At 34.8% G+C, this 26,542-nt stretch overlaps 1 long non-coding RNA gene across 1 annotated transcript; it reads left to right on the forward strand.

Moving 5' to 3' along the window:
• The first annotated feature begins 3,519 nt into the window (after positions 1-3,519).
• On the forward strand, positions 3,520-26,223 carry LOC117506226. Its single transcript, XR_004559409.1, has 4 exons — positions 3,520-3,538; positions 4,158-4,188; positions 24,885-24,924; positions 26,161-26,223. It is a non-coding gene; the product is annotated as an uncharacterized LOC117506226 (long non-coding RNA).
• Positions 26,224-26,542: the final 319 nt, after the last annotated feature.

Genomic DNA, 26,542 nt, shown 5'->3' on the forward strand with positions numbered 1-26,542 from the left:
ACTAAATTAGTTGACAACTATTTTAATAATCGATTAAATCAATTAGTTGTTTCACTGACAATGATAATGACGATTTATTCTCTAGAAAGGCACCCCTGGTGGGGTATGAGAGAACTACAACTGCAGCACTACTAAACACCTCCTCTTTCTGTCAAATCCCGTTTGGGATGTGTGTGTGTGTGTGTGTGTGTGTGTGTGTGTGTGTGTGTGTGTGTGTGTGTGTGTGTGTGTGTGTGTGTGTGTGTGTGTGTTGGGGGGGGGGGGGGGGGGGGGGAGTGTTGCCTGTGAGCCTGGACTAAGCCATTGTACAACTGTGCAGGGGTGGAAGGGCCCTCAGAGATCTTTCAATATTATTGTTAGAGCAGAATTATGTTTTGCAACATGTATACATTCATTGTAATTATATTCTTTTACAACATGAATTGTATGGACATTAATAACATGCAACACCACAAAAATGTATTTAATGCCAGTTTTTTGTGCCCCCCCCACCACCCCCGCCTTCCATGCTTTGGGCACTGGGTACATAGTACCCTTTACTCCCCAGTCCGACGCCCCTGGTGCATACTAAAATAAACCAAAGTGAACAAAAACACAATGTGCAGACAAAGATAAAGCAAAAGTGAACAAAAACACAATGTGCAAACTAAAAAAAAGGTGAACAAAAACACAATGTGCAGACTAAAATGAAGCAAAAGTGAACAAAAATGCAATGTGCAAACTAAAATAATGCAAAAGTGAACAAAAATGCAACGTGCAAACTAAAATAAAGTAAAAGTGAAAATAACACTATGTAAAGACTACAATAATGCAAACGTGAATAAAAACACAATGTACAAACTAAATGACAACAAGTGCTGAGCCATGAACTAGGGTACTATGTACCCAGGGCCATCGTAATTACGAGATCAGTGGTCAAAATTGTTTTTTTTTTTACCCAGTGAATGCAATACGCATTGCATTCACTGGAACGGAGTCCCAGTTAGCCACTAAAACAAATGAAATGTGAACAAAACACAATGTGCAGACAAAAATAAAAGTGAACAAAAACAATGTGGAGACGAAAATAAAGCAAAAGTGAGCAAAAACACAATGTACTGTCAAAAAGAAAGTACAAGTGGAAAAATCAATGTGCAAACGAAAATAAAGCAAAGCTGAACAAAAACACAATGTGCAAACTAAAATAAAGTAAAAGTGAAGAAAACACAATGTGCAGACAAAAATAAAGCAATGGTGAACAAAAACAAAATGTGCAGACTAACATGAAGCAAAAGTGAACAAAAACACAATGTGGAGAATAAAATAAAGCAAAAGTGAACAAAAACACAATGTGAAGAATAAAATAAAGCAAAAGTCAACAAATCCACAATGTACAGCCTAAAATAAAGCAAAAGTGAACAAAAACATAATGTGCAAACTAAAATACAGCAAACGTGAACAAAATCACAATGTGCAGACAAAAATAAACCATACGTGAACAAACCAACAATGTGCAGACAAAAATAAAGCAAAAGTGAACAAAATCACAATGTGCAGACAAAAATAAAGCAAAGGTGAACAAAAACACAATGTAGAGATTAAAACAAAGCAACAGTCAACAAACACACAATATGTAACCAAACAAAGTAAAGGTGAACAAAAACACAATGTACAGATTAAAATGAAGTGACAGAGAAAAAAACAAAATGTGCAAACTAAAATAACGAAAAGGTGAACAAAAACACAATGTGCATACTAAAATCAACTAAAAGTGAGCAAGAATGCAATGTGCAAACTAAAATAAAACAAAGGTGAACAAAAACACAATGTGCAAACTAAAAAAAGGTGTACAAAAACAATGTGCAGACTAAAATAAAGCAAAAGTGAAGAAAACACAATGTGCAAATTAAAATAAAGGTGAACAAAACACAATGTGCAAACTAAAAAAAAAGTGAACAAAAACACAATGTGCAAACTAAAAAAAAGGTGAACAAAAACACAATGTGCAGACTAAAATGAAGCAAAAGTGAACAAAAATGCAATGTGCAAACTAAAATAATGCAAAAGTGAACAAAAATGCAACGTGCAAACTAAAATAAAGTAAAAGTGAAAATAACACTATGTAAAGACTACAATAATGCAAACGTGAATAAAAACACAATGTACAAACTAAATGACAACAAGTGCTGAGCCATGAACTAGGGTACCATGTACCCAGGGCCATCGTAATTACGAGATCAGTGGTCAAAATTGTTTTTTTTTTACCCAGTGAATGCAATACGCATTGCATTCACTGGAGCGGAGTCCCAGTTAGCCACTAAAACAAATCAAATGTGAACAAAACACAATGTGCAGACAAAAATAAAAGTGAACAAAAACAATGTGGAGACGAAAATAAAGCAAAAGTGAGCAAAAACACAATGTACTGACAAAAAGAAAGTACAAGTGGAAAAATCAATGTGCAAACGAAAATAAAGCAAAGCTGAACAAAAACACAATGTGCAAACTAAAATAAAGTAAAAGTGAAGAAAACACAATGTGCAGACAAAAATAAAGCAATGGTGAACAAAAACAAAATGTGCAGACTAACATGAAGCAAAAGTGAACAAAAACACAATGTGGAGAATAAAATAAAGCAAAAGTGAACAAAAACACAATGTGGAGAATAAAATAAAGCAAAAGTCAACAAATCCACAATGTACAGCCTAAAATAAAGCAAAAGTGAACAAAAACATAATGTGCAAACTAAAATACAGCAAATGTGAACAAAATCACAATGTGCAGACAAAAATAAACCATACGTGAACAAACCAACAATGTGCAGACAAAAATAAAGCAAAAGTGAAGAAAACACAATGTGCAAATTAAAATAAAGGTGAACAAAACAATGTGCAAACTAAAATATAGTAAAGGTGAACAAAAACACAATGTGCAGACTAAAATAAAGCAAAAGTGAACAAAAACACAATGTGCAGACAAAAATAAAGCAAAAGTGAACAAAATGCAATGTGCAGTCTAAAATAAAGCAAAAGTGAACAAAAACACAATGTGCAGACAAAAATAAAGCAAAAGTGAACAAAAACACAATGTGCAGTCTAAAATAAAGCAAAAGTGAACAAAATGCAATGTGCCAATTAAAATAAAGCAAAGGTGAACAAAAACACAATGTGCAGACTAACATGAAGCAAAAGTGAACAAAAACACAATGGGGAGAATAAAATAAAGCAAAAGTTAACAAATTCACAATGTGCAGTGTAAAATAAAGCAAAAGTGAACAAAAACAATGTGCAGACTAAAATAAAGCAAAAGTGAACAAAACAACAATGTGCAGACAAAGATAAAGCAAAATTGAACAAAAACATAATGTGCATACTAAAATAAAGCAAACATGAACAAAAATGAAATGTGCCAATTAAAATAAAGCAAAAGTGAACAAGATCATAATGTGCAGACAACAATAAAGTATAGCAAAGAAAAAAGGAAAGGTCAACAAAAACACAATGTCCAGATTAAAATAAAGTGAAAGTGAACAAAACACAATGTGCAAACTAAAATAAAGGTGAATAAAAAACACAATGTGCAAAATTAAAAAAAAAGCAAAAGTGAACAAAAACACAATGTGTATACTAAAATAAAGCAATTGTGAAAAAACAAGAAAGTACAAACTAAAATAAATCAAAACTGAACAAATACACAATGTGCAGAATAAAATAAAGCAAAAGTCAACAAACACACAATGTGTAAACTAAAAGTAAAGGTGAACAAAAACACAATGTGCAGACTAAAATAAAGCAAAAGTGAAGAAAAACACAATGTGCAAACCAAAACAAAGCTGAACAAAAAACACAATGTGCAAACTAAAATATAGTAAAGGTGAACAAAAATGCAATCTGCAGTCTAAAATAAAGCAAAAGTGAACAAAAACATAATGTGCATATTAAAATAAAGCAAACATGAACAAAAATGCAATGTGCCAATTAAAATAAAGCAAAAGTGAACAAGATCACAATGTGCAGACAACAATAAAGTAAAGAAAAAAGTAAAGGTGAACAAAAACACAATGTGCAAACTAAAATAAACATTAACAAAAATGCAATCTGCAAATTATGACAATGTGCAGCCTAAAATCAAGCAAAAGTGAACAAAAACACAATGTGCAGACTAAAATAAAGCAAAAGTGAACAAACACAATGTGTAAACTAAAATAAAGTAAAGGTGAACAAAAACACAATGTGCAGACTAAAATAAAGCAAAAGTTAAGAAAAACACAATGTGCAAACTAAAATAAAGGTGAACAAAAACACAATGTGCAAACTAAAATAAAGTAAAGGTGAACAAAAACACAATGTGCAGACTAAAATAAAATAAAGGTGAACAAAAACACAATGTGCAGACTAAAATAAAGCAAAAGTGAACAAAAACACAATGTGCAGTCTAAAATAAAGCAAAAGTGAACAAAATGCAATGTGCCAATTAAAATAAAGAAAAGGTGAACAAAAACACAATGTGCAGACTAACATAAAGCAAAAGTGAACAAATCCACAATGTGCAGCCTAAAATAAAGCAAAAGTGAACAAAATCACAATGTGCAGACATCAATAAACCAAAGGTGAACAAACCAAGAATGTGCAGACAAAAATAAAGCTAAAGTGAACAAAATCATAATTTGCAGACAAAGATAAAGCAAAAGTGAACAAAGACACAATGTGCAAACTAAAAAAAAGGTGAACAAAAACACAATGTGCAGACTAAAATGAAGCAAAAGTGAACAAAAATGCAATGTGCAAACTAACATAAAGCAAAAGTGAACAAAAATGCAACATGCAAACTAAAATAAAGTAAAAGTGAAAATAACACTATGTGCAGACTACAATAACGCAAATGTGAACAAAAACACAATGTACAAACTAAATGACAACAAATGCTGAGCCATGAACTAGGGTACTACGTACCCAGGGCCATCGTAATTACGAGATCAGTGGTCAATTTTTTTTTTTTTTAACGGAGTCCCAGTTAGCCACTAAAACAAATCAAATGTGAACAAAACACAATGTGCAGACAAAAATAAAGGTGAACAAAAACAATGTGGAGATGAAAATAAAGCAAAAGTTAAGAAAAACACAATGTGCAAACTAAAATAAAGGTGAACAAAAACACAATGTGCAAACTAAAATAAAGTAAAGGTGAACAAAAACACAATGTGCAGACTAAAATAAAATAAAGGTGAACAAAAACACAATGTGCAGACTAAAATAAAGCAAAAGTGAACAAAAACACAATGTGCAGTCTAAAATAAAGCAAAAGTGAACAAAATGCAATGTGCCAATTAAAATAAAGAAAAGGTGAACAAAAACACAATGTGCAGACTAACATAAAGCAAAAGTGAACAAATCCACAATGTGCAGCCTAAAATAAAGCAAAAGTGAACAAAATCACAATGTGCAGACATCAATAAACCAAAGGTGAACAAACCAAGAATGTGCAGACAAAAATAAAGCTAAAGTGAACAAAATCATAATTTGCAGACAAAGATAAAGCAAAAGTGAACAAAGACACAATGTGCAAACTAAAAAAAAGGTGAACAAAAACACAATGTGCAGACTAAAATGAAGCAAAAGTGAACAAAAATGCAATGTGCAAACTAACATAAAGCAAAAGTGAACAAAAATGCAACATGCAAACTAAAATAAAGTAAAAGTGAAAATAACACTATGTGCAGACTACAATAACGCAAATGTGAACAAAAACACAATGTACAAACTAAATGACAACAAATGCTGAGCCATGAACTAGGGTACTACGTACCCAGGGCCATCGTAATTACGAGATCAGTGGTCAATTTTTTTTTTTTTAACGGAGTCCCAGTTAGCCACTAAAACAAATCAAATGTGAACAAAACACAATGTGCAGACAAAAATAAAGGTGAACAAAAACAATGTGGAGATGAAAATAAAGCAAAAGTGAGCAAAAACACAATGTACTGTCAAAAAGAAAGTAAAAGTGGAAAAAAAAACAATGTGCAAACGAAAATAAAGCAAAGCTGAACAAAAACATAATGTGCAAACTAAAATAAAGTAAAAGTGAAGAAAACACAATGTGCAGACAAAAATAAAGCAAAAGTAACAAAAACACAACGTGCAGACAAAAATAAAGCAAAAGTGAACGCAAACACAATGGCAGCCTAAAATAAAGTAAGTGGAAAATAAGGCAATGTGCAAACTAAAATAAAGGTAAACAAAAACACAATGTGTGCAAAGTAACCTAAAGCAAAACTGAACAAAAACACAATGTGCGAACTAAAATCAAGGAAAAGTGAAGAAAAACACAATGTGCAAACTAAAATAAAGGTGAACAAAAACACAATGTGGAGACGAAAATGAAGCAAAAGTGAGCAAAAACACAATGTACTGTCAAAAAGAAAGTAAAAGTGGAAAAAAACAATGTGCAAACAAAAATAAAGCAAAGCTGAACAAAAACACAATGTGCAAACTAAAATAAAGTAAAAGTGAAGAAAACACAATGTGCAGACAAAAATAAAGCAAAAGTAACAAAAACACAACGTGCAGACAAAAATAAAGCAAAAGTGAACGCAAACACAATGGCAGCCTAAAATAAAGTAAGTGGAAAATAAGGCAATGTGCAAACTAAAATAAAGGTAAACAAAAACACAATGTGTGCAAAGTAACCTAAAGCAAAACTGAACAAAAACACAATGTGCAAACGAAAATCAAGGAAAAGTGAAGAAAAACACAATGTGCAAACTAAAATAAAGCTGAACAAAAACACAATGTGCAGACAAAAATAAAGCAACGGTGAACAAAAACAAAATGTGCAGACTAACATGAAGCAAAAGTGAACAAAAACACAATGTGGAGAATAAAAGAAAAGCAAAAGTGAACAAAAACACAATGTGGAGAATAAAATAAAGCAAAAGTGAACAAATTCACAGTGTGCAGCGTAAAATAAAGCAAAAGTGAACAAAAACACAAAGTGGAGAATAAAATAAAGCAAAGTGAACAAAAACACAATGTGGAGAATAAAATAAAGCAAAAGTCAACAAATACACAATGTACAGCCTAAAATAAAGCAAAAGTGAACAAAATCACAATGTGCAGACAAAAATAAACCATACGTGAACAAAACAACAATGTGCAAACTAAAATAACGAAAAGGTGAACAAAAACACAATGTGCATACTAAAATTAAGTAAAAGTGAGCAAGAATGCAATGTGCAAACTAAAATAAAACAAAGGTGAACAAAAACACAATGTGCAGACTAACATAAAGCAAAAGTGAACAAATCCACAATGTGCAGCCTAAAATAAAGCAAAAGTGAACAAAATCACAATGTGCAGACATCAATAAACCAAAGGTGAACAAACCAAAAATGTGCAGACAAAAATAAAGCTAAAGTGAACAAAATCATAATTTGCAGACAAAGATAAAGCAAAAGTGAACAAAGACACAATGTGCAAACTAAAAAAAAGGTGAACAAAAACACAATGTGCAGACTAAAATGAAGCAAAAGTGAACAAAAATGCAATGTGCAAACTAAAATAAAGCAAAAGTGAACAAAAATGCAACATGCAAACTAAAATAAAGTAAAAGTGAAAATAACACTATGTGCAGACTACAATAACGCAAATGTGAACAAAAACACAATGTACAAACTAAATGACAACAAATGCTGAGCCATGAACTAGGGTACTACGTACTCAGGGCCATCGTAATTACGAGATCAGTGGTCAAAATTTTTTTTTTTAACGGAGTCCCAGTTAGCCACTAAAACAAATCAAATGTGAACAAAACACAATGTGCAGACAAAAATAAAGGTGAACAAAAACAATGTGGAGATGAAAATAAAGCAAAAGTGAGCAAAAACACAATGTACTGTCAAAAAGAAAGTAAAAGTGGAAAAAAACAATGTGCAAACGAAAATAAAGTAAAGCTGAACAAAAACATAATGTGCAAACTAAAATAAAGTAAAAGTGAAGAAAACACAATGTGCAGACAAAAATAAAGCAAAAGTAACAAAAACACAACGTGCAGACAAAAATAAAGCAAAAGTGAACGCAAACACAATGGCAGCCTAAAATAAAGTAAGTGGAAAATAAGGCAATGTGCAAACTAAAATAAAGGTAAACAAAAACACAATGTGTGCAAAGTAACCTAAAGCAAAACTGAACAAAAACACAATGTGCGAACTAAAATCAAGGAAAAGTGAAGAAAAACACAATGTGCAAACTAAAATAAAGGTGAACAAAAACACAATGTGGAGACGAAAATGAAGCAAAAGTGAGCAAAAACACAATGTACTGTCAAAAAGAAAGTAAAAGTGGAAAAAACAATGTGCAAACAAAAATAAAGCAAAGCTGAACAAAAACACAATGTGCAAACTAAAATAAAGTAAAAGTGAAGAAAACACAATGTGCAGACAAAAATAAAGCAAAAGTAACAAAAACACAACGTGCAGACAAAAATAAAGCAAAAGTGAACGGAAACACAATGGCAGCCTAAAATAAAGTAAGTGGAAAATAAGGCAATGTGCAAACTAAAATAAAGGTAAACAAAAACACGTGTGCAAAGTAACCTAAAGCAAAACTGAACAAAAACACAATGTGCGAACTAAAATCAAGGAAAAGTGAAGAAAAACACAATGTGCAAACTAAAATAAAGGTGAACAAAAACACAATGTGCAGACAAAAATAAAGCAACGGTGAACAAAAACAAAATGTGCAGACTAACATGAAGCAAAAGTGAACAAAAACACAATGTGGAGAATAAAAGAAAAGCAAAAGTGAACAAAAACACAATGTGGAGAATAAAATAAAGCAAAAGTGAACAAATTCACAGTGTGCAGCGTAAAATAAAGCAAAAGTGAACAAAAACACAAAGTGGAGAATAAAATAAAGCAAAGTGAACAAAAACACAATGTGGAGAATAAAATAAAGCAAAAGTCAACAAATACACAATGTACAGCCTAAAATAAAGCAAAAGTGAACAAAAACATAATGTGCAAACTAAAATACAGCAAAAGTGAACAAAATCACAATGTGCATACTAAAATTAAGTAAAAGTGAGCAAGAATGCAATGTGCAAACTAAAATAAAACAAAGGTGAACAAAAACACAATGTGCAGACTAAAATAAAGCAAAAGTGAACAAAACAACAATGTGCAGACTAAAATAAAGCAAAAGTGAACAAAAACACAATGTGCAGTCTAAAATAAAGCAAAAGTAAACAAAATGCAATGCCAATTAAAATAAAGCAAAAGTGAACAAAAACACAATGTGGAGAATAAAATAAAGCAAAAGTTAACAAATTCACAATGTGCAGTGTAAAATAAAGCAAACATGAACAAAAATGCAATGTGCCAATTAAAATAAAGCAAAAGTGAACAAGACCATAATGTGCAGACAACAATAAAGTATAGCAAATAAAAAAGTAAAGGTGAACAAAAACACAGTGTGCAGATTAAAATAAAGTGAAAGTGAACAAAAGACAATGTGCAAACTAAATAAAGGTAAATAAAAAGCACAATGTGCAAACTAAAATAAAGTAAATGTGAACAAAACCACAATGTGCATACTAAAATAAAGCAAAAGTGAAGAAAAACACAATGTGCAAACTAAAATAAAGGGGAACAAAAACACAATGTGTAAACTAAAATAAAGGTGAACAAAAACACAATGTGCATACTAAAATAAATTAAAGGTGAACAAAAACACTATGTGCATACTAAAATAAAGCAAAAGTGAAGAAAAACACAATGTGCAAACTAAAATAAAGGGGAACAAAAACACAATGTGCAAACTAAAATAAAGTAAATGTGAACAAAAACACAATGTGCATACTAAAATAAAGCAAAAGTGAAGAAAAACACAATGTGCAAACTAAAATAAAGGGGAACAAAAACACAATGTGCAAACTAAAATAAAGTAAATGTGAACAAAAACACAATGTGCATACTAAAATAAAGCAAAAGTGAACAAAAACACAATGTGCAAACTAAAATAAAGTAAAGGTGAACAAAAACACAATGTGCAGACTAAAATAAAATAAAGGTGAACAAAAACACAATGTGCAGACTAAAATAAAGCAAAAGTGAAGAAAAACACAATGTGCAAACTAAAATAAAGGGGAACAAAAACATAATGTGCAAACTAAAATAAAGTAAATGTGAAGAAAAACACAATGTGCATACTAAAATAAAGCAAAAGTGAAGAAAAACACAATGTGCAAACTAAAATAAAGGTGAACAAAAACACAATGTGCAAACTAAAATAAAGTAAAGGTGAACAAAAACACAATGTGCACACTAAAATAAAGCAAAAGTGAACAAAAACACAATTTGCAGAGAGAATACTGAGAGACCTTATGTCAAAAAGTGATTAATGGCCCTGTCAGCCAATCAGAATCGACCACGTCACTAAGCCCCGCCCCTAATCCCCGCCCCTAATCCCACCCCTTATGACATCACAGCCAATCAGAATCGATTACATCACTATGCCCCACCCCTAAGCCCCACCCCTAAGCCCTCCCCTAGCCCTGCCTCCAAGCCCCACCCCTGGCTCCTCCCCTAGTCCCGCCCCTGGCTCCTCCCCTAGTCCCTCCCCTGGCTCCTCCCCTAGCCCCACCCCCGAGCTCCTCCCCTACCTCCCCTAGCCCCGCCCCCAAGCGCCACCTCCAAGCCCTACCTCCCCTCCCCTCATGAATTAAAGAACGATTAAAAAAGACCTAGATCTTTTTAATGTATTAAAGAATTAACTAATTCTGAAATAATTAAACATAAATCAGTGTCTATTATTTAATACCCCTTTAATATTTTTTAATTCTTAAATTAAAGCGCATCCTTTTATGGTTTTTAATGCCTCAATTAAAGAAGGAATAAAAAATACCGTATCTTATGCATAATTATGGGAGGTTTTCTTCAATTTAGTGATTAAACATGAATATTTTAATACGCCTTTAATATTTTTTAATTCTTAAAATAATGCGTCTCCTTTTCTGTTTTTTAATTCTTAAATTAAAGAAGGGTTAAAAATAACCGTCTCTCGGCTGTAACGGCTGTCTTTGCAGCAAGACGGTCAAATACCCACGCATAGAGCTCCTCACGGAAACATGACCCCACGGCTGTAATACCTGTTGCAGACGCTAGCTGTGTGTGTGTGTGTGTGTGTGTGTGTGTGTGTGTGTGTGTGTGTGTGTGTGTGTGTGTGTGTGTGTGTGTGTGTGTGTGTGTGTGTGTGTGTGTGACTTGCGGAGCGGGGGTGTCACGCCGGATGGTCTTTTATAACATAGTAGAGAACCTTGAATCTATGGTTGAAGCTTGAATGTTTTATTACATCCGATTTCCTGATGACGGGGTCGTTCGCTGGGCTTGTTTGAAGACGGAAAAATAAAGTCCCTTCTCAGTCACGCCAGATGCAGTTTCTTTTAAGATATTACCCGATCGATCAGGGGCTGCGGGACACCCGCTGATCGGAGATTCCGCCCCGAGGTGATGAAGGCGGAAAAAAACAAAGTTTCTTCTCCGTCACTCCCGGCAGGGTGGCTGGGTGTCAGGCCAGATGGTATTTTTAGAGCAAAAGGTACCAGTAAGTGTTTTTCACAAAAAACCTCGTTTGAAAAACAATTTACCCTTTTCAACAATATTATAGGAAAGAACACAGGCTGTATAAGGTTTAGAATATGTGCTTTATTACATTCATTAAAGTCACACACAGAGAAAAAAGCAATTGTTCATGTTTATTAAACACAGCATACGTGAAGGAAAACATTAAGAAAAAAAGGTATTTGTTCCAGTTACATGAAGAAAAAAGTATATGTTCATGTTTATTAAACACAACATACGTGAAGGAAAACATTAAGAAAAAAAGGTATTTGTTCCAGTTACCTGAAGAAAAAAGTATATGTTCATGTTTATTAAACACAACATACGTGAAGGAAAACATTAAGAAAAAAAGGTATTTGTTCCAGTTACCTGAAGAAAAAAGTATATGTTCATGTTTATTAAAGGGTAACCATCAGGCTGTCGCGGTAAATTAGCTGATAGATGATTATTGTGTCTCCAGCTGCGTATAATAAACTCAAGTCTGCTCAGTGCCACTTTTTAAGGCAACAAGTTCGCATATTTTTTTTTGTAAAGTCAACTTATTATATTTTACACATTTTGGGATTCAAACATCAAATCCTTATCTCAACACTTCACGGTAACGTTCACATGCCAGCAGCTTGGATGTTAAGTCCTAAATCTAAACATTTTCTTTGCTCACTTGTATCACTGCAAGTTCCTGCTTTACCACCTCATTCTGACCAAGAAACATCTGAAGTGGGTCAAAAAATAACTGAAACTGTTCTTGAAAGCAGCTTTCTCCTGGTTAGTTTTTAATACACCCTGAAGACATCAAGATTCTCTGATCACATTTCTTGGGAGACTTTCCAAAAGGGAGACATCTATTGTTTTAATATGAAAATCAGCCATCAGCATTTTATGTCAAGTGTTCCCTGAAAATCACAGATAACTGAATGACGGAGAACTGAAGCAACAACTTTGAAGTTTCAAATAAAACAGGGTTCATCAGCATTTTTTGGTTTATCAGAATCTGAATCAGAACAGCTTTTAATGGCCAAGTATCCACAGAATACATGGAATTTGACTTTGGTTTGAGCCGCACTCTCTCTGTACACTGTAAATGCATGCAAACATACAAACGAATTAAGTTAACCAGACTCAGTTTTCAAGCTGTAGCTTCAAGAAAATTAAGTTGACCTGAATATGATGAATGAACAAAACTATTTTGAGAATTAAGCCGTCACTTGCTGGATGCTCACAGTAAATACATTACTGTAATTAAATTTTTTCAGTACAGCAAAATAAACAAGTTTCTGTAATCTAGATTTAATTTTTTCAGTACAGCAAAATAAACAAGTTACTGTAATCTAGATTTTAAGTGTATTTGAGTACTGCACACTCGCAATAATTAAGGTAATCAAATCTGCTTCAAGACAACATAAATTACTTTGTAAGGGAGCAAGTTTGCATTTTTAGTAAAGTCATCTTATTATTTTTTACAGTGTAAGGCATGTAGAAATACCCTAAACAGCGAATAATCCGCAGTAAAAATTGTACAACGTGTTTTTAAAAACCACTTGTAATTATGAACAAACTAGTTTAGCTAACAACTGCTACAGAAAGGTGAACATTTATTAAAATGAATCTGAAATACACGAGTTGACCAACATCAGGAGGGTAAGAGTTCTAATGTTAAAACTCACTGTTGTTACTCCGCTGTTTTATGATTTGTAAAAAGCTGCACCAGGCACTTGAAAGTTGCACATTTCCGACCAATTCTGTCAAAAACATTAACAGCCTGTGAGCCGACACACTGCTGTCAGTGTGACAAGAGGAAAGTGTGTCATGTAGAATCTGTGCATTTGTTCAGAGCGTATAATTATAAATCTCAAGTCGTTTTAACGTGGATAAAGATTTAAATGCGGTTGTTTTGCAGAAGTTCCACTGAAAACACACAGAAGCTGTAATTTTTACAATTCACACGCCGTATCTGTGATAGAAACAGTCGGTGGTCATTTATTGAGAAATCTAACTGGCGGAGGGTTTTACGCTTTAAACGCTTATTTGGTTGTGAAAAGCTCCACAAAAACTTCTACTTTTCGAGCTGATGCTGACTGTCTGCATAAATCCTCGGGGGTTAATTTGTCAGGCCGAATTCTTCTGCTCCATCAGAATAAACTTTTCTCACCGTGTGGCTCTATATCTAACAAAAAAACATCATTTAAAAAATGTTTTTACCGCCGAGGATCTTTTTTTTTTAAAAAAACAGAAGCATTTCTATCAAAAGATTACTTAAATCACTTGCCGTGAAAGACTTTCGCACTCTGAAGAAAAAGAAAACTTCATTCCGAGAGAATGAACGTCTGCTCCGGTCAGCGGCTGGAATGAAGGAATAACACTGCAGCAGGAGGCGGGACAGAAAACTGGACCAGCCTCCAAAACAAGCTCATTACCCACAGGTATCAGGTTTTATGGTGGACCCAAAAAACACACGTAATCATCGATCAGGGGATTTAACCTGACACCTCGGACCGAGGGACACAGCAGGACCTCATAAAAATATTGCTTCAAACGGGATCTGTGACGCTGGCCCGGTTTGTCAAAAGAGGTGCGACCTTTTGCGCTAAACACCCCAAATACACACACAGACACACACTTTTAAGAGCAAATATCCCCAGACCCGCGCGTGTAGTGGTCCCATACTATGAACAAAAGTGGATGGATAGCAAAGTCATGACGGATAATACAGAAATAGTGGACCTTTTAATAGTTGCACTAAAAGAATAAAACGCTACTCACAGGAGAATTAGTTTTCCCAGCTTCAGCCTGTCTTATTCCAGACATGTCAGAAACCACATGAACAAAACATCTACATATCTTTAACACCAAAGAGATTTAAATATATCCGTACATACATATGTACATACTCATATTTTTTCCCATTTCTATTTCCATGTTTCCTTTTTGTGAATATTTACAAATAAAATAAAGGTCACTGCGTGTATTAAATATATATCAGCGCCACCGGGGCGTCGTACCAAGATGTGCTGTCTTTATACACCGAAAATACTATCGCAAACCATGATCTGGTTTCTGATTTTGTGAAAAGATATCGTAATTGCCTTAAGAAAAGGGGTAATACCTCCTGTATCCAGCTACAAGGACCTTCGCACACTTTTAAATGCTGTGACAGCTTGTGTTAACCTTTGATCCTAATTTTTTTTTAATGTTTTTTCACGTGAAAATGTAACCCCTGTCTTGGGACAACCTCCCGATCATACCTTTTAAAGTTTTATCGCGTTTGCACGCTTTAAAACATTGTTATTAAGTACAGAAAGAAGTGTTAATCTTTGATCCTAAATTTTTTAAATGTTTTTTTTCACCTGAAAATGGGTTGGATGTGTGAGAGCGGCCTTCCGATCATACCTTTAAAGTTTTACCGCGTTTGGATAATTTAAAACGTCGTTATTAAGCGCAGAAAGAAGCGTTGACCTTTGACCTTGAATTTTTTATGCGCGTTTTTTTGTGAAAAAATGCTTCTGGTGTGTTGAGAACACTCTCCCGATCATACCTTTAAAGTTTTACCGCGTTTGGACGTGTTTAAAAATTGTCACGGCTCGTGTTAATCTTTTTCATCCTAAAATTTTTTAATGTTTTTTTTGCCTGAAAACGGACCGGATGTGTTGAGAGCGGCCTCCCGATCATACCTTTAAAGTTTTATCGCGTATGCACGCGTTTAAATATTGTCCCTCACATAAAACATGTTCAAGCTAAAATATCTAAAAATATTTCTAGTACCCTCAACAAAGCAAAAATATTTATTGAATTACAAAGCTCTACATATTTTATATCATTCACTTGTTTTGCCATATCTGAATTACTGCGTGGACGTTTGAGGCAACATTTACAAATCCTCACTTCGACCATTACCTTTATGATACCTTGTCAGTATTCATGACAGCCAATTAAGCAGTGTCTTTACTATAACCTTGATTAGCAATTTTAATGCGTATTCTTTATTCTATACAACATATAGCCTATTGAAATGATGTAAACTAAGGTGCAGCAATACAAATTCTATGGAAAAAAAGAGACTTACATGATTAATTATAACATTTATTAAAATAAGGGCTTACTTTCATCAATCAGCAACTCCGTCACTACATAAACGGAAAGTTCACCCCTTAAAAGTCAAAATTTAAACACTGCTGACAAGACGAGCGGGAGTAGAGCGTTCTTAGTCACCTATATGAAATTCCACTCAAGATCCATCAGGTTCTTGAGCAGTGTGGCTACCTGGGGATTCACCGTGGTCGACTTTTTTTGAACAAGTCTACCCTGTCCTTTTGGAAGTGGTCATGCCGCGGCAGGTCTTTGTCACCCTTTCAGGATTGATCCCAATGTATCACCTGAAAAAACGGTAGTCTGAGATTGGAGGTTGGACATAAATAAAATCTCCAATATAGAGCACGGCTGGGTAATAAAATCAGAACTATGTTTAACCAGATACATTGATGAGATGGCTATTGGTGCATTCCAAACATATGGACATACAGGATTGTTGATAAACAATCACTAGTAATTTGGACAGGATCTTCAGCATCTTCTTTGTCTTTTAGCCGTTCCCGTTAGGGGTCGCCACAGCAGATCAATCGTTTCCTTCTCACCCTGTCCTCTGTCACACCAACCACCCGCATGTCCTCCCTCAGCACATCCATGAACCTCCTCTCTGCCCTCCCTCGTTTCCTCCTGCCTGGTGGCTCCATCCTCAGCATCCTTCTCCCTATGGGTCCCTCCTCTGCACGTCCAAACCATCACAATCTCGCCTCTCTGACTCTGTCTCCAAACCGTCCCACCTGAGCCGTCCCTCTGATATGTTCATTCCTAATCTTGTCACTCCAAAAGAGGGTTGTTGTTTATAGAAGAAGTGAACCTTCTATCGTTAATTTCATTTCAATTTATGTCATTACAGCACCACGAGAGAGTTGACCATACAATTTAATGTCAAAATGACTGCTGTGAATAGGTCAATTGGAGAAGAAGAGGCTTACTTTTGAATGAAATCAAGTGTGCTGGCAGCCTCCTCTTGGTACTGTAGTACACTGAAATTACAGCGTCACAGTTACACGCTCTGTCCCATCTGAAATATGAAATTGGAGTTATTTCAGAAAGCATCTTGAAAATATCTCTAATCGGGTTAACATTCATGCTTTGCTGGGATGACTATAACTTCGGCTCATCTGATGCGAATGCGCAAATTCACCAAATACCAAGCAGTGTTATTAGATCATGGGCAGGGTGAGGGTCTTCTCGATGTCAGCCTATGGAAGATGACTATAGGGTACAGAAAATATATACATGTTGTGAGAATATTATTCAATGCAATAAAAATTTAAGAAAGAAGAGGAACAAACTTACGTCTGCAAGAAGGACAAGCCCATCCGTGGGCTCTCTGAAATAGACCATCAGCAGCCGGACCACATGGAGTGTCACCTTAGCATCCCGCGAGAACCATCTGAACATCTTTGTCAGCAGTTTTGCTCGAAAGTATTCCACAATAGCTCTTCATATTCTTCCACGGTGAGTTCCAGGAGACGCAGCGCATGAAGGTTTGTGAGAAGCTCAAAACGAGAATAGGTGCCCCTCTTTTGGCTGAATTTTGACTTTTAAGGGGTGAACTTTCCGTTTATGTAGTGACGGAGTTGCTGATTGATGAAAGTAAGCCCTTATTTTAATAAATGTTATAATTAATCATGTAAGTCTCTTTTTTTCCATAGAATTTGTATTGCTGCACCTTAGTTTACATCATTTCAATAGGCTATATGTTGTATAGAATAAAGAATACGCATTAAAATTGCTAATCAAGGTTATAGTAAAGACACTGCTTAATTGGCTGTCGTGAATACTGACAAGGTATCATAAAGGTAATGGTCGAAGTGAGGATTTGTAAATGTTGCCTCAAACGTCCACGCAGTAATTCAGATATGGCGAAACAAGTGAATGATATAAAATATGTAGAGCTTTGTAATTCAATAAATATTTTTGCTTTGTTGAGGGTACTAGAAATATTTTTAGATATTTTAGCTTGAACATGTTTTATGTGAGGGCCAATATTTAAAAGCCTGCATACGCGATAAAACTTTAAAGGTATGATCGGGAGGCCGCTCTCAACACATCCGGTCCGTTTTCAGGCAAAAAAAACATTAAAAAATTTTAGGATCAAAGATTAACACGAGCCGTGACCATTTTTAAACACGTCCAAACGCGGTAAAACTTTAAAGGTATGATCGGGAGAGCGTTCTCAACACACCAGAAGCATTTTTTCACAAAAAAACGCGCATAAAAAATTCAAGGTCAAAGGTCAACGCTTCTTTCTGCGCTTAATAATGACGTTTTAAATTATCCAAACGCGGTAAAACTTTAAAGGTATGATCGGAAGGCCGCTCTCACACATCCAACCCATTTTCAGGTGAAAAAAAACATTTAAAAAATTTAGGATCAAAGATTAACACTTCTTTCTGTACTTAATAACAATGTTTTAAAGCGTGCAAACGCGATAAAACTTTAAAAGGTTTGATCGGGAGGTTGTCCCAAGACAGGGCTTACATTTTCACCTGAAAAAACATTAAAAAAAAATTAGGATCAAAGGTTAACACAAGCTGTCACAGCATTTAAAAGTGTGCGAAGGTCCTTGTAGCTGGATACAGGAGGTATTACCCCTTTTCTTAAGGCAATTACGATATCTTTTCACAAAATCAGAAACCAGATCATGGTTTGCGATAGTATTTTCGGTGTATAAAGACAGCACATCTTGGTACGACGCCCCGGTGGCGCTGATATATATTTAATACACGCAGTGACCTTTATTTTATTTGTAAATATTCACAAAAAGGAAACATGGAAATAGAAATGGGAAAAAATATGAGTATGTACATATGTATGTACGGATATATTTAAATCTCTTTGGTGTTAAAGATATGTAGATGTTTTGTTCATGTGGTTTCTGACATGTCTGGAATAAGACAGGCTGAAGCTGGGAAAACTAATTCTCCTGTGAGTAGCGTTTTATTCTTTTAGTGCAACTATTAAAAGGTCCACTATTTCTGTATTATCCGTCATGACTTTGCTATCCATCCACTTTTGTTCATAGTATGGGACCACTACACGCGCGGGTCTGGGGATATTTGCTCTTAAAAGTGTGTGTCTGTGTGTGTATTTGGGGTGTTTAGCGCAAAAGGTCGCACCTCTTTTGACAAACCGGGCCAGCGTCACAGATCCCGTTTGAAGCAATATTTTTATGAGGTCCTGCTGTGTCCCTGGGTCCGAGGTGTCAGGTTAAATCCCCTGATCGATGATTACGTGTGTTTTTTGGGTCCACCATAAAACCTGATACCTGTGGGTAATGAGCTTGTTTTGGAGGCTGGTCCAGTTTTCTGTCCCGCCTCCTGCTGCAGTGTTATTCCTTCATTCCAGCCGCTGACCGGAGCAGACGTTCATTCTCTCGGGATGAAGTTTTCTTTTTCTTCAGAGTGCGAAAGTCTTTCACGGCAAGTGATTTAAGTAATCTTTTGATAGAAATGCTTCTGTTTTTTTAAAAAAAAAAGATCCTCGGCGGTAAAAACATTTTTTAAATGATGTTTTTTTGTTAGATATAGAGCCACACGGTGAGAAAAGTTTATTCTGATGGAGCAGAAGAATTCGGCCTGACAAATTAACCCCCGAGGATCATTTAGACGACACGACAGGCCAGGGACAGACTCTCCTTTATGACGTAAGAAAATCAGCTCATAACTTTTTAAAGTGTAAATATTTCATTAATAAGTATGGTCTGTGTTACAGTTTGTGGATATTCTGTTAGGAGTTTATTTAACGCTGTTTAATCAAGTTTTTTCCCCCAGACACAGCAGCAGAGATAGTAAACCCTCTGAAATCTCATTTATATTAAAAATACAGGTTAATAACGCGGAGCTGGTGTCTTATAACCGACGGAGGTCTGTCGAACCGTCAACAGGGCGCCGCGGGGACGGACTCGTGTTACACGGTAAGAAGAAAAAAATCACATCATGACGTTTTTTTTAAAGTGTAGGCTAAATATTTAATAAGTCGCATCTTTTCTTTCAGTTTGTGGCGAGACGTGACCGTCGCTCCTGCAAGATGCCCGGAGGTTCGAGGATATTTTGGACTGATATTAATGAATGTTTTTGAGAGAGAATAATTGCGATGCATAAAAAGTTTATTCTGGTTTAACGAGAAGAAGAAGACAAATTAAGCCCAGAGGGTTATTAGACGACACGGGGAGCCGGAGAGAGAGTCGCCTTCATGAGGTAAGAAAAAAAGAAAAACAATGATTTAGTAATATGACTAAAGTTTTTAAAGGTCCGTAAAGTAAGAAAAAAAACATATTGGCTATATAATGTCAGACGTTTCCCCACTCAGCCAAAAATTTATGCAGACAGTCAGCATCAGCTCGAAAAGTAGAAGTTTTTGTGGAGCTTTTCACAACCAAATAAGCGTTTAAAGCGTAAAACCCTCCGCCAGTTAGATTTCTCAATAAATGACCACCGACTGTTTCTATCACAGATACGGCGTGTGAATTGTAAAAATTACAGCTTCTGTGTGTTTTCAGTGGAACTTCTGCAAAACAACCGCATTTAAATCTTTATCCACGTTAAAACGACTTGAGATTTATAATTATACGCTCTGAACAAATGCACAGATTCTACATGACACACTTTCCTCTTGTCACACTGACAGCAGTGTGTCGGCTCACAGGCTGTTAATGTTTTTGACAGAATTGGTCGGAAATGTGCAACTTTCAAGTGCCTGGTGCAGCTTTTTACAAATCATAAAACAGCGGAGTAACAGTGAGTTTTAACATTAGAACTCTTACCCTCCTGATGTTGGTCAACTCGTGTATTTCAGATTCATTTTAATAAATGTTCACCTTTCTGTAGCAGTTGTTAGCTAAACTAGTTTCTTCATAATTACAAGCGGTTTTTAAAAACACGTACAATTTTTACTGCGGATTATTCGCTGTTTAGGGTATTTCTACATGCCTTACACTGTAAAAAATAATAAGATGACTTTACTAAAAATGAAAATAATCAAAAAATGCAAACTTGCTCCCTTACAAAGTAATTTATGTTGTCTTGAAGCAGATTTGATTACCTTAATTATTGCGAGTGTGCAGTACTCAAATACACTTAAAATCTAGATTACAGTAACTTGTTTATTTTGCTGTACTGAAAAAATTAAATCTAGATTACAGTAACTTGTTTATTTTGCTGTACTGAAAAAAATAAATTACAGTAATGTATTTACTGTGAGCATCCAGCAAGTGACGGCTTAATTCTCAAAATAGTTTTGTTCATTCATCATATTCAGGTCAACTTAATTTTCTTGAAGCTACAGCTTGAAAACTGAGTCTGGTTAACTTAATTCGTTTGTATGTTTGGATGCATTTACAGTGTACAGAGAGAGTGCGGCTCAAACCAAAGTCAAATTCCATGTATTCTGTGGATACTTGGCCATTAAAAGCTGTTCTGATTCAGATTCTAATAAACCAAAAAATGCTGATGAACCCTGTTTTATTTGAAACTTCAAAGTTGTTGCTTCAGTTCTCCGTCATTCAGTTATCTGTGATTTTCAGGGAACACGACATAAAATGCTGATGGCTGATTTTCATATTAAAACAATAGATGTCTCCCTTTTGGAAAGTCTCCCAAGAAATCTGATCAGAGAATCTTGATGTCTTCAGGGTGTATTAAAAACTAACCAGGAGAAAGCTGCTTTCAAGAACAGTTTCAGTTATTTTTTTGACCCACTTCAGATGTTTCTTGGTCAGAATGAGGTGGTAAAGCAGGAACTTGCAGTGATACAAGTGAGCAAAGAAAATGTTTAGATTTAGGACTTAACATCCAAGCCGTTGGCATGTGAACGTTACCGTGAAGTGTTGAGATAAGGATTTGATGTTTGAATCCCAAAATGTGTAAAATATAATAAGTTGACTTTACAAAAAAATATGCGAACTTGTTGCCTTAAAAAAGTGGCTTTGAGCAGACTTGAGTTTATTATACGCAGCTGGAGACACAATAATCATCTATCAGCTAATTTACCAGCCTGATGGTTACCCTTTAATAAACATGGACGTATGCTTTTTTTCTTCATGTAAGTGGACCAAATTTGTGTTTAATAACCATGAAAATATGCTTTTTTTCTTCAGGTAACTGGAACAAGTACTTTTTTCTTAATGTTTTCCTTCACGTATGATGTGTTTAATAAACATGAACGTATACTTTTTTTCTTCATGTAAGTGGACCAAATACTTTTTTCTTAATGTTTTCCTTCACGTATGCTGTGTTTAATAAACATGAACAATTGCTTTTTTCTCTGTGTGTGACTTTAATGAATGTAATAAAGCACATATTCTAAACCTTATACAGCCTGTGTTCTTTCCTATAATATTGTTGAAAAGGGTAAATTGTTTTTCAAACGAGGTTTTTTGTGAAAAACACTTACTGGTACCTTTTGCTCTAAAAATACCATCTGGCCTGACACCCAGCCACCCTGCCGGGAGTGACGGAGAAGAAACTTTGTTTTTTTCCGCCTTCATCACCTCTGGGCGGAATCTCCGATCAGCGGGTGTCCCGCGCACCATGATGATCGGTAATATCTTAAAAGAAACACCATTTGGCGTGAGTGATAAGGAGCTTTGTTGATTGAAACATCCTTTGGCGTGAGTGATAAGGAGCATTGTTTATTGTTCTTCGGGTTCATCACCTCGGGGCAGCATCTCCGCTCAGCGGGTGTCCCGCCACACACACACACACACACACACACGCACACACACGCACACACACACACACACACGCACACGCACACACACAGACACAGTTAGCGTCTGCAACAGGTTTTACAGCCGTGGGGTCATGTTTCCGCGAGCGGCTCTATGCGTGGGTATTTGACCGTCTTGCTGCAAAGACTTACAGCCGAGAGACGGCTATTTGTTTCCCTTCTTTAATTTACGAATTAAAAAACAGAAAAGGAAACGTAATAATTTAAGAATTAAAAATATTAAAGGGGCATTAAATAATAGACACTGATTTATGTTTAATTATTTCAGAATTAGTTAATTCTTTAATACATTAAAAAGATCTAGGTATTTTTAATCATTCTTTAATTCATGAAATAAAATGACAAAATATTAGACCCTGGGTGGGAGGGGAGGTATGGCTTGGAGGCGGTGCTTGGCCGGGGTTAGGGGAGGAGCTTGGGGGTGGGGCTAGGGGAGGAGCCAGGGGCGGAACCAGGGGAGGAGCTGGGGGCGGGGCTTAGGGGCGGGACATACTGATGTCATAGACTCTGATTGGATGTGATGTCATAAGGGGCGGGGGCTCGGAGGTGGGACTACGGGCGGGGCATAGTGACGTCATCGATTATGATTGGCTGTGACGTCATAAGGGGTGAGGCTTGGAGGCGGGACTAGGGGAGGGGCTTAGGGGCAGGACATAGTGACGGCATCAATTCTGATTGGCTATGACGTCATAGAGGGGCGGGGCTTAGTGACGTAGTCGATTTTGATTGGCAGCTGTCACTTTTTGGACGAAAGGTGGGTCAGTTTTCTCTCTTGCAGACTAAAATTAAGTAAAAGTGAGCAAGAATGCAATGCGCAAACTAAAATAAAGTAAGGGTGAAGAAAAACACAATGTGCAAACTAATATGAAATAAAGGTGAACAAAAACACAATGTGCAAACTAAAATAAAGGTGAACAAAAACACAATGTACAAACTAAAATAAAAGTGAAAAGTGAAATGCAGTGTGCCAATTAAAATAAAGCAAAAGTGAACAAGATCACAATGTGCAGACACAAATAAAGCAAATGTGAACAAAACATAATGTGCAAACTAAAATACAGCAAAAGTGAACAAAATCACAATGTGCAGACAAAAATAAACCATACGTGAACAAACCAACGTGCAAACTACAATAAAGGTAAATAAAAACACAATAAAATAAAGCAAAAGTGAACAAAAACATAATGTTCATATTAAAATAAAGCAAACATGAACAAAAATGCAATGTGCCAATTAAAATAAAGCAAAAGTGAACAAGATCACAATGTGCAGACAACAATAAAGTAAAGAAAAAAGTAAAGGTGAACAAAACACAATGTGCAAACTCAAATGAACATTAACAAAAAGGCAATCTGCAGATTATGACAATGTGCAGCCTAAAATCAAGCAAAAGTGAACAAAAACACAAATATACAGTCTAAAATAAAGCAAAAGTGAACAAAAACACAATGTACAGACTAAAATATAGTAAAGGTGAACAAAAACACAATGCGCAGACTAAAATAAAGCAAAAGTGAAGAAAAACATAATGTGCATATTAAAATAAAGCAAACATGAACAAAAATGCAATGTGCCAATTAAAACAAAGCAAACGTTAACAATGTGCAGACAAAAATAAAGCAAAGGTGAACAAAACACAATGTGCAGACGAACATAAATCAAAAGTGAACAAAAACACAATGTGGAGAATAAAATAAAGCAAAAGTGAACAAAAATGCAGTGTGCCAATTAAAATAAAGCAAAAGTGAACAAAAAACATAATGTGCAAACTTAAATAAAACAAAATTGAACAAAATTGCAATGTGCAGACAAAAATAAAGCAAAAGTGAACAAAAATGCAGTGTGCCAATTAAAATAAAGCAAAAGTGAACAAGATCACAATGTGCAGACACAAATAAAGCAAATGGGAACAAAACATAATGTGCAGACTAACATAAAGCAAAAGTGAACAAAAACACAATGTAGAGAATAAAATTAAGCAAAAGTCAACAAATCCACAATGTGGAGAATAAAATAAAGCAAAAGTCAACAAATTCACAATGCACAGCCTAAAATAAAGCAAAAGTGAACAAAAACATAATGTGCAAACTAAAATACAGCAAAAGTGAACAAAATCACAATGTGCAGACAAAAATAAACCATACGTGAACAAACCAACGTGCAAACTACAATAAAGGTAAATAAAAACACAATGTGCAAACTAAAATAAAGGTGAACAAAAACACAATGTGCAAACTAAAATAAAGTAAAGGTGAACAAAAACACAATGTGCAGACTAAAATAAAGGTGAACAAAAACACAATGTGCATAATAAAATAAAGCAACGGTGAAAAAACAACGTGTATACTAAAATAAAGCAATTGTGAAAAAACAAGAAAGTACAAACTAAAATAAATCAAAACTGAACAAATACACAATGTGCAGAATAAAATAAAGCAAAAGTCAACAAGCACACAATGTGTAAACTAAAATAAAGGTGAACAAAAACACAATGTACAGACTAAAATAAAGCAAAAGTGAAGAAAAGACAAAGTGCAAACCAAAACAAAGCTGAACAAAAAACACAATGTGCAAACTAAAATATAGAAAAGGTGAACAAAAACGCAATCTGCAGTCTAAAATAAAGCAAAAGTGAACAAAAACATAATGTGCATATTAAAATAAAGCAAACATGAACAAAAATGCAATGTGCCAATTAAAATAAAGCAAAAGTGAACAAGATCACAATGTGCAGACAACAATAAAGTAAAGAAAAAAGTAAAGGTGAACAAAAACACAATGTGCAAACTAAAATGAACGTTAACAAAAACGCAATCTGCAGATTATGACAATGTGCAGCCTAAAATCAAGCAAAAGTGAACAAAAACACAAATATACAGTCTAATGTAAAGCAAAAGTGAACAAAAACACAAAAATGAACAAAAATGAAAGCAAAAGTGAACAAAAATACAATGCACAAACTAAAATAAAACAAAGGTGAACAAAAACACAATGTGCAAACTAAAAAAAGGTGAACAAAAACACAATGTACAAACTAATATGAAATAAAGGTGAACAAAAACACAATGTGCAGACTAAAATAAGGGTGAACAAAAACACAATGTACAAACTAAAATAAAAGTGAACAAAAACACAATGTGCAAACTAACATAAAGGTCAACAAAAATGAAATCTGCAGTTTATGACAATGTGCAGACTAAAATCAAGCAAAAGTGAACAAAAACACAAATGTGTAGTCTAAAATCAAGCAAAAGTGAACAAAAACACAAATGTGTAGTCTAAAATAAAGCAAAAGTGAACAAAAACACAATGTGCAAATGAAAATAAGGTAAAGTGAACAAAAACACAATGTGCAGACTAAAATAAAGCAAAAGTGAACAAGATCAAAATGTGCAGACACAAATAAAGCAAATGTGAACAAAACATAATATGCAGACTAACATAAAGCAAAAGTGAACAAAAACACAATGTGGAGAATAAAATTAAGCAAAAGTCAACAAATCCACAATGTGGAGAATAAAATAAAGCAAAAGTGAACAAAAACATAATGTGCAAACTAAAATACAGCAAAAGTGAACAAAATCACAGTGTGCAGACAAAAATAAACCATACATGAACAAACCAACGTGCAAACTAAAATAAAGGTAAATAAAAACACAATGTGCAAACTAAAATGAAGGTGAACAAAAACACAATGCATACTAAAATAAAGCAAAAGTGAAGAAAAACACAGTGTGAAAACTAAAATAAAGGTGAACAAAAGCACAATGTGCAAACTAAAATAAAGGTGAACAAAAACACAATGTACAGACTAAAATTAAGTAAAAGTGAGCAAGAATGCAATGTGCAAATTAAAATAAAGGTGAACAAAAACACAATGTGCAGATTAAAATGAAGCGAAAGTGAACAAAAACACAATGTGCAAACTAAAATAACGAAAAGGTGAACAAAAACACAACGTGCAGATTAAAATGAAGCGAAAGTGAACAAAAACACAATGTACAAACTAATATGAAATAAAGGTGAACAAAAACACAATGTGCAGACTAAAAGTGCAAAGACACAATGTGCAAACTAACATGAAGCTAAAGTGAACAAAAACACAATGTGCAAACTAAAATAAAGGTGAACAAA

The sequence above is a fragment of the Thalassophryne amazonica genome, unplaced genomic scaffold, assembly GCF_902500255.1.
Source record: "Thalassophryne amazonica unplaced genomic scaffold, fThaAma1.1, whole genome shotgun sequence".
NCBI lineage: Eukaryota > Metazoa > Chordata > Actinopteri > Batrachoidiformes > Batrachoididae > Thalassophryne > Thalassophryne amazonica.